The sequence below is a fragment of the Dermacentor andersoni genome, chromosome 5, assembly GCF_023375885.2.
Source record: "Dermacentor andersoni chromosome 5, qqDerAnde1_hic_scaffold, whole genome shotgun sequence".
In the NCBI taxonomy this organism is placed as follows: domain Eukaryota; kingdom Metazoa; phylum Arthropoda; class Arachnida; order Ixodida; family Ixodidae; genus Dermacentor; species Dermacentor andersoni.
In genome coordinates this window covers 181,123,526-181,132,318 of record NC_092818.1, presented here as the reverse complement: position 1 = coordinate 181,132,318, position 8,793 = coordinate 181,123,526, and the positions used below count along the sequence as shown (strand labels likewise).

The window sequence follows — 8,793 nt, the reverse complement described above, 5'->3', positions numbered from 1 at the left end:
AAATAGTAAGAACCGGAAGGGTTAGCCCCAATTCTCGGCTTCACAAACCAGTCTTTGGCACAAAACAATGCGTATAATGGTCGTTTCGCCTAAGTGTGCCCACTGTCCTGATATAAAACCAGCTTTCTTTTTTTCCAAGGAAGAAGAATAAGTGGAACCAAGGGACTTTGTTAGACACGACGACAAGAAGCCAACAGACAAATGACAGCAACAAAAGCAGAGGGAAGATATTTTGTGCTTTCGCCTAAATGTAGAAATGATAACGTAAAAGGAAAAAGGCTAGTTGTGGGTGAACACACAACTAGCCGGCGGTGAGAGTCCAACACCCTTCTTCCGCATTACACATGCGATGCTTGATCGAATGGGCTGTTCCCTTCATCATCGTTCTTGAGTATATATTTATGTGTACAAGATCTAGCAGTAAGGCTCTTAACAAACGCCACTCATGACCATGGCGACGGATGAACCACAACATCATGGTTGCAAGGCGATAGCGCAAATTCCGTCATTTGCCATTGGCTAAAAAGAGCGCTATGTAGCTGTACTTACTGAACTTTTGTGGCGCGACGGCTACTAAGGTCATCTTGTGCAAAGTCAAGTTGAGTGTTTTGCTAGAGTAAAAGGTCTTAAACTATTTTTTGCAACCGTAGTTGAACTATTTTTTGCAACCGTATATAACGGGATCTGTCAACGGTAGTCTCGGACTTCGCATCCTGGACCATTTCCGGAACCAGAAAGGAAGACGCCGCTGTACACCGTTGTTTCCCAAAATTTCATACTGGTACCCGCATACCATAAAAGCAAACAAAATCCAAGATACTATTCTATTCAGATTCGTCCGAATGATGACATTGTCAAATTCTGGCCAGTTTATTTTCGGTGCATGTTCGCCTGCGTTGGAGCATGGGTGCCCAGGCATAACAGCCCCTTCTATGTTGAAAGTAATGCCCCCAAGCACAAAACACTTACGGCACGCGGTAGTTGCTGCAGTTATTTTTTTACTCGTTAAGGCGACAAGTTTTGTTTTGTATTTTTTTCTTTTGTCTTTTTTGTCCTTCCATCTCGATGTGTTACGTAGCCGAGACACTACTGTACCCCTTAAAATGTTTTCCAACGCTACACGCTCTCATGCTGAAAGCACTGTCTGGACAGCAACATAATTTTGTCTCGACATGATGGTCTCCGGCGTCTTATAATTCGAGGAGGTTATTGAATATCATCAGCATTAGAAGTCTCCAAGCAACCAGAGAATGTTCCGGGCTGGTCACGCTGCAAAAAGATAGCCTGTGATTTAAATGCAATGCTGAGTTGAAAAAAAAAAAAAAAAGAGCACAGCTGCGTGATTTAAGACGTGCCTGTGTCTCTGTCGTTCTGTGTAAGCTCTGCCTTTCCGGAGTTGAGAAGGGACAAGCATAAACTGCGCCGTCTTCGACAGTCTTTTTATGACTTCATCGGAATTTTCTGGGCCTCTGAATCACTGTTGCGCTTGACGTTCAAAAAGAGCTGCACCAACACCAGTGGCGAGGACGCAAAAATAAGAACACCTCAGCTTCCTTCTCGCAGGCTTCTCAGTCTTGCCTCGAGATCGCATCTCAAGGGATTTTTGTTCCTGTCTACGCATAAGCTTCACTGCTCGCTCGCTTCCTCTTCCGCTTCCGGTGAGAGCTCAGTGAACCTCGAATGACGTGGCTGTCTCACCGCTTCCGTCCCACGTGTCAACAACAACGACAAAGAAGGCACGCGCAACGAACGCGGCCGGAAGAAAGGCAGCTCAGACGCGAAAAGAAAAGCCTCGATCCTATTATATTTCTCCGAGTTGGGAACAAACGAGAATCCGTGACCGATTTCTTCTTGTGAGTCTGGTTACGTACGCACGTGTGCGTGAGATAGAGAAACATGGTAAGAATGTGTGCATGTGCTTTAGCTAGGAAGTGTAGGTACTAGAATAACATAGTCGAGATGATCATGATGTTGCTGCTAGTCAAGCAGGAACAGGCAAGAGACTCAGTGGTAAATGAGCGCGTTGTAATAAAGCTCGCGTAATCAATAAGTTTCTGTTCATAGGATTGGTGTTGTTGCCAGAGTAAAATCGCAAAAGACTGAAAGGCACAGATCCACAAGAAAATTTGGAGGACACCTATGCCTCGCCTTTAAGAGTTGAACGCGATATCTTTCAAAGATCCCCGACTATGCACGAAAGCGTGCTCTGTGGTTATGTTTCTTTTTTTTTTTTGTTTATGGTGTTGAAAGGAACCGAGCGGGCCGCACCGCTCCTGATAAGACAGACCTCACACGGCATCTGGAAAACGTTAAGAGGGGTTTGCGTTTTAGTTTCCGCGTAACAGAATTGTGTTTTCTCATATATTCAAATTACACTCCGACGCTATCATGTTTCGCATTTAACGATTTTTCTGACGCATGTTACGTTGAGAAATGCAATTAGTCCAGTGACGTATCTGCGCTTCACGGAGGGCCTGCGCGGTTGTGTCTGCGTGATTCGGAATGACATTTCGCGAAAAAGAACGGTCGACACGGGACGCCGGGTGCCGGACGCGGGACGCCCACTCCGACTTTTCTGCGACAACGGTCTTTGAGGGGCGTTTATAGGACGACGTTATCGGCGCGCGGGCGAGCATCACTCGACGCCGGGTGCGTCGGAGCATGTTGGCCGCGTTCACTGCCGTTTGCTGCGCCAATGCGTCGAACCATCGGTCGAAACATAGACGCTGTTGTTGCGCGCGCTCACGCTACGTCGGACTTTATTTAGCTCTTCAACGCTATCACGTTATAATCCTGTTCTTTGACGTCGAATATTTTAACACTGAAGCGTCTTATAGATGGGAGTCCAGGGCAGAAATAATGTAACACCTTTTTCACCAAGTGACACGCAAACCTGTTCAGTTTTACGCAGCGGCTTTCACGTTCACGCTACAAGTGCTACGCAATTAGCAGGCTCTGCTTAAGATTTCTCTCGAAAGTATTCCGTTAGCGATCGACCACTATATTGGTCGATTTATTTATTTATTTATTTATTTATTTATTTATTTATTTATTTACTTTAGTAATCAAAGGACCCTCCCAGGTGTGGGGTCAGGGTCCTTTCCATAAGCTTGATTTCTTGAAAGAGGCACTTTTCTATATATATATATTCCATCGTCAACCTTCTTCCAAGGCACGCCGCGCTATCCGAGGAAGCAGGCGCTCTCGCACTACGGCACCATTACTGTACACATTACGACAATATTTTCTTCCTCTTCACAGCGCATTACCTGCTAATTAGGCGATATTTTATTTTAACTACACGCTATGGTTGAAGCAAAAGGTGCCCCAAAAGATTGCGATGCGCTCGTGAATCGCCGTTATGTTTTCGATCGTTGAAATCACACAAATATTAGTTGTACGCGAAAGAGGGTAGTTCACAAGGAAAACGCAGCCCCTCGTGAAAGAGAACATGCGTGACAACAATGGTGTGAGCCATCGCTGTATACAGTTTTTTTACAAATTAGTGATCATATTCACAACGAAAGTCACACGCGGGAAGGGTTCTTTAGGGTCGCTGGCCAATTATGTTTGAAAATATATCAGCAAAGGCCGGTGGCACACAGTTATTTCCGACAAGCAATTCAGAATTGAGGGCGTACAATAAGATGTGGCGTTATGCAGGAAGACCGGAAGGCCGTTTAAAACCGTGCTCTCCCCCCACCAAAAAAAAAAAAAAAAAAAAATTGAATGACCGCGATTGCATTCTCCCATTGAGCGATCGGAAACGTTAGCCTTTCGTCGTGACATCACGGCTCAAATATCCAAGGACTTGACACGCAAGATGCTGACCCGGATAAAGAAATATCAACGATGGGCAGATCTTACACAGAACAGAGCGAGCAATAGAACAGTACTTCTTATTGCGCAATTTGCAGTTAATGGCGATGCAGGACGGCTCCTTGCAATCTCTGCCGCTAACAAATGTCGTGATGTTCATGCAATACGAGGTTATAATACTGCACTCAATTTGACTTCGCTATTGCTTTTGAAAAAGGTGCTGCCAATGCCACCTCAACTTAATTTAGCGTTTGATATCTTATTGCCGGTTTCCGAATACCGTTTTGTGTGCCTCACAGATTTACGCAAACGTTCACTCTGTGCTTCCCGTGTCATCAGATGCCCCTTAATGTGCAGTACCTAGTTGGTTGATACAAGACTGCAGTCCGTGACTCTCGATCACTTTATTTGCGTATTGCAGTGTATCACATGTACAGTTCCCCAGAAATGTGGCGGCACTAATTTTCAAGGAACAAAAAAGACATCTGCGTGCTTTGCCTTGCTTCGTGCATCCGAGGGGTCCACAACACGAGAACACGCCCTGCGCGCATTGCTACGACAAGCTGCTGCGCCAAAGCAACATGTATTATATACGTCACCCTTGCCTGGCTGCGCCCACGCGGTTCCAACCGAGGCGCTCACGTCTCGTGGGCCGACAGATGAAGCGGCACCCGCGTTTAATGACACAAAAGTGCGCGTTTTGTCCATCGCCACAGCAGTTTGGGAAACGGTGTTGCTCTGGGTGTGCGCGCATTACCGCCTCGACAACGAGGCTGAAGGGTAATCGCGCTGACTCGGCCGAGGTTGGGCTCATTTTTTATCAAGTAAAAAAAAAAATAGCCCGTTGCGTGGCCTCTCGCTCGTTTATTCTACGGCCACCTCTTCCCCTGAGGTTTGTTGGCGGGCCACGGCGGAGAACGGATCCGCGACTAAAGACTGATCATCGGTTCAGTATTCCCACTTTTTTCCCGCTGACTCTAGCACTGTTCTCTCCCTTGATGGTAGTTTTATCTACGCAAAGAAATTATAATAATATGCAAAGCAACCAAGGACTTCGGTTATTTCGATGCACCAGCTTCACTGGCCCACTTTTATTGATTTTACTTTCGCAGCTCATGCTTTAGCTTCTAGTGCTTGCACAAATGCCTTGGTCGGACCACAACGCAATGGAGCGGCACGTAAATGTGTACACTTCCTTCGGGCCAAAGAGCAACTTTGTCCTGCCCTCGATGCAGCATTCGATCGATTATTAGTTCATCTTAAATCACGCTTCAAATCAACTAGAACGTTACTGGCTCTACAAACATGAATCTATCCATCGGTATTAGCAGAACATAGGGAGATAAATCACTGTCTAACCCGACGACCCAAAAACATAGGTAAAGCAGGTGTTAAACAAACGTCGAAACACAGGATTCTCTCAAGCACAAAAGCAATATATCCGAAGACACTGCGTGGCCACGACATCAAAATACCTTAATGATTCTCCCTCTGTATCTTAACGCCCCCCCCCTCTCCCTATCCTTCACATCTGCCTCGATATGCCATGCGAAATTATGACAGGTGTTTCAATATATCCATTTCGTGCAAACTAAGGTCTTTGACAAACGTTAACGTTTCCCCATGACCCTCATGTAACCCACTCATTCAATTACGATGACAGGGCTGAATGAATATTCTCGCAGTAGGTCTACTCGGCATCATTGTAGAAGCATTGATCAGTAATACAATCCTCACGTTGATATTGAGCTCTGTGAATGCAGTAAAGTTTTAACTAAAGTCAGAAAGCAATACAGGGCATATATACAGGGCAACAATACAGGGCAGCTACGGCGAAAAGCAAATGAATAAATATAAAACATATTCGTTAAATGTCAAATAGGTAAAGAGTGCTGTTGTTATCATCATCTTCAGCTTACTGAGTGTACGACAGGAAGAAAGCTTTTCCCAAAGACATCCAATTATACTGCGTCAACGGAACAAAGCTTATGTCTGCAAGTTTCCTAATCTCATACCCATCTATCTCTCGCTGCCGCCATCGACTGCGTTTTCTTACCCTTGGTATCGATTCTATTACTTGAGCTGACCATCGGTTATCAGTACCACGTATAACACGACCAACACAGCTCTATTTCTTTCTCTTTGTCACGTGGAAGAGTTTGCCCAGCAACCCACAACACGCCTACTGCGCGAAGTCAATGAGAAATATATTTGAAGAGGAAAAGCGAAGCAAGCTAAGCTCGTCGACGTCATACTTTTGTTTCTTTCTTTCTCTTAGGATTACTTTGTTTTCAGGTTGTTTCTCATCGAAGAGGGCTGAGTTACCGGACGTTGTCGAGGGCGTGCAAAACAAGTGAAGTACAATACTCGGCTGGTATCGAGCATAATATCCTTGCTGCTGTATGCGCAAGCAGATTCGCTAGCACTGCAGGAAACTGCTGCTCGGGCAGTTCGGCTCACGAATTACCCGGAACGCGAAATAACGGTGAGACGACGGTACGCCTGTTGTACACAGCTCGACGTTGTGGCGGAACATGCCCACTTCTTTTCATTACAAAAATGGCTGTTTAGAGAACCTCCTTCAGCTTTTGGGACATCTTTCACTATTATCATAAAATTTATCAGCGTTCAGTAGTCCATGATCTTCGAACTACTGTGACTTATGGTGGAGCTTTCTTCAGCTGTGAGACGCGCAATTATCATCATCACGGTCATCGCGTCATCGTCGTCAATATCCTGTCGTCTCTGTCGTATTCCAGCCGTCGCTGTCGTTCTGTCGTTGGCATTGTCGTAGTTGGGTCAAATATCGCTGTTTTGGCTGGCACTAAAAGGGGCCCTGCGCCCCAAATTGCGCATGTTCTTTTTATTCCACGTTTGCTCGCTACAGGACTTGGCGATCCGTTTAGCGCCATTTAAAGTACCGAAATCAGATCATTTGATATATTAATTTGCTTATGAAATCATTTCCCGCACCAATTGCGGTGTCACACATCAACCATTTTCGGCAGTGGATGTGACACAAAAGCACGCGACTTATGTTGTTCGTATTGATCGGTTGGGCATGGAGAATACATTGTGCGTGTTGATGCCATACACACAACGACGAATTTGGCAATAAAAAGGGGTTTATGCTTTCTGAAGCTGTATGAAGCGTGCACACATCTTCGCAATACAAATAAACTTCTTCAGCAACTCACACCAGGTGCACCGTCTAACGTCCTACATTCGAAATATAATGCGAGAAAGAGCATTCCCGCGTAGCACGTGCTTAATCACAGTGCGTGAAGTTCATTCTGCATATTTTTTACAAACATCCGATGATTGTTTATAAAGTGTTGTGTGTGTGTGGGAAGGTGCGTTTGCAGGCGCCTTAACTAGATGCCGCCACCATATGAAGGGGGGCTACAAAAGGAAGGCCGCAATGTGAGGCAAACTTCCGTTACCACGGGACGCAAGCAGCGTTTTGATTGGAAGAAACCTAAGACCACGCTGGGCGAGCGAAAGACGAAAGGTTATACCTCTTTCAGTCGTCTGCTTTTGTTTTGAATTTGTAAGTTGAATACCTTTTGTTTGTTCGCGTCAACTTTCGTAATTATTTTGGCATTCACCTCGAAATAACTCAATGAATGCGTTGCGATGCCGAACTTGGCAGGTATAAGATGGCCGCAGGGCCCCTTTAAGCCTTTCCTTTGAGTGGCTCTCTACAATGCATAAATGAAAGTGTGAATAAAAAGCGTGGAAGAAGATATTTATTAACAAAAATATGAAGAACTGCTACTTCACATATGGGAGGATATCGCATGTTCTGTCGAAAAATAGGAATGACTAGACAAAGAAAACAACGGTTACAAAGACAGCGGGTTCCGGCACATGTATATCACTCACGTCGTTTTCACGCTCAATGTTTCTACATATTTGTTTTTTACTTCTCGTCCAGTACGAACATTTGCTTACATATGACAACCAGCCTCACAATTGACGGTCCGTTGAGGGACTGGAATCAAGATCTGTAAACTTTCCCATAAAGCGACAACCCTAAGATACTTATTTACGACTTATTTCTGACGCAGCGCGGCACTGCCACTGTGCGTTCATACAGTGCAGCGCGGTACTGATTATCATGGCCGAAATGCGGACCGTAAGGAGCCCACTTCATTCCATAGCCATAAATAGCGTGCTTCGGGCGCAATTAAGGCGAACCCATAGAACATCGAAAGATGAACGTGCTGACACCGAAAAACGTTACGGCTAATCTGTGCGCTGAACGTCCCGGTCGCGTCTAATGAACGTGCCTCACGCGTCTTCATACTTACGGCCAGTAATTGGAACATCAACCGTCTTGGACACCAGCGTGTTTTATTATTTTTACTTGTGTCTGCAGAAGCGTCGTGTGAAATGCTCCGGTAGCACGGACGTACTCTGTGTCAGTGGTGGGTTAGATGTACGGAAGGCAACTTCGCAGGATGCATTTCCGGAGGACGAAGGCTGTAAGTGGAAAGAAGGTTTTGGAAAAGGGAAATGCAAAGAAAGAATAAGAGAGAGAGAAGTTAACCAGAATAGACTGTCTAGTTTGCTACTTTACAGCGTGGGAAAAAAAAATGGGGAGAGAAAGGTATAATGAAGGGCGAAAGTACTGGGAAGTTCGCATGGCAAAAAATAATATCCTAGCTAACGTACTGAATAGTCATAAATCGCTGAAAAGTCATAAATCAGCGAACGCGACAAAACTTGGAGCTCTTTCGAAACATTCAAAGATGTTGATTTCATTTCCTATCCAAGATATGCGGTCGTTCTCCGCATCCCAAGACTGGGCTAACTTTGTGGTTCCTGTGAAACACATGACCAAGAGGGAATGTTGCAAGCTATAATGCATTATTATTATTTTTATTAGTAGTAGTAGTAGTAGTAGTAGTATTAGTAGTAGTAGTAGTATAATGTGTGCGCCAGTACGCAGGCCGTAGGGTTGTTCCTGGT

The 8,793-nt window shown here is 45.1% G+C and overlaps 1 protein-coding gene across 2 annotated transcripts in view; it reads right to left on the bottom strand.

The window, feature by feature from the left end:
- Positions 1 to 7,546: 7,546 nt before the first annotated feature.
- Positions 7,547 to 8,793, bottom strand: part of LOC126531688 (synaptogenesis protein syg-1-like) — an 80,079-nt gene continuing 78,832 nt past the window's right edge. For both annotated transcript variants that reach the window (XM_050179354.2, XM_055071382.1), the window contains exon 14: positions 7,547 to 8,304. The gene's annotated coding sequence lies outside the window, so the exon portion shown is untranslated. The remainder of the gene's footprint in view (positions 8,305 to 8,793) is intronic.